Genomic DNA, 816 nt, shown 5'->3' with positions numbered 1-816 from the left:
CTTCAGAAGATGCTTCTTTAGTACTGTTGGATGCATTTTGTAATCCATTCAGACTCTATGAGATCATATTGACTTGTTGGGTTAATATTTTATTCTGAGCCAGTATGGCATTCAGAGCATCAATTTCAAGAACTCCTCTCTTTTGAGGCGTCCCATTACTCACAATTCCTCTCAGAGGTATACATGAACTGGTTATTTGCAACCATTTCAATAAAGTTCCTGAGCTTCTACAGGCATTTTCTTTAGGTGAATGGATCCATCTGCAGAGTGGTTCAGTGACATCTTGAAAAATTCAGACAGACCATCATAGAATATATCTAATGTAGTCCATTCTGAAAGCATGTTAGAAGGACACTTTTTGGTCAGCTGCTTGTATCTTTCCCAAGCTTCATAGAGGGACTCACCATCTTTTTGTCTGAAGGTTTGAACATCCACTCTAAGCTTGCTCAGCTTTTGAGGAGGAAAGAACTTGGCTAAGAAAGCCGTGACCAACTTATCCCAAGAGTCCAGGCTATCTCTGGGTTGTGAGTCCAACCATGTTCTAGCTCTGTCTCTTATAGCAAAAGGGAAAAGCATAAGCTTGTAGACTTCAGAATCAACTCCATTGGTCTTAACAGTATCACAGATATGCAAGAACTCAATTAAAAACTGATAAGGATCTTCTGATGGAAGTCCATGAAACTTGCAGTTCTATTGCAGTAGAGAAACTAATTGAGGCTTTAGCTCAAAATTGTTTGCTTTTATGGCAGGGATTGAGATACTTCTTCCATAAAAGTTGGAAGTTCGTGTAGTAAAATCACCAAGCATCTTCCTTGC

General features: G+C 39.2%; 1 non-coding gene across 1 annotated transcript; it reads left to right on the top strand.

Annotated features, from left to right (window-relative positions):
- The first annotated feature begins 336 nt into the window (after positions 1 to 336).
- On the top strand, positions 337 to 444 carry LOC130964228 (small nucleolar RNA R71). Its single transcript, XR_009080331.1, has one exon. It is a non-coding gene; the product is annotated as a small nucleolar RNA R71 (small nucleolar RNA).
- Positions 445 to 816: the final 372 nt, after the last annotated feature.

The sequence above is a fragment of the Arachis stenosperma genome, chromosome 2 (assembly GCF_014773155.1).
Source record: "Arachis stenosperma cultivar V10309 chromosome 2, arast.V10309.gnm1.PFL2, whole genome shotgun sequence".
NCBI classification, from domain to species: domain Eukaryota; kingdom Viridiplantae; phylum Streptophyta; class Magnoliopsida; order Fabales; family Fabaceae; genus Arachis; species Arachis stenosperma.
Note: the sequence above shows the minus strand (reverse complement) of the source record. Positions and strands in the feature narration are given on the sequence as shown.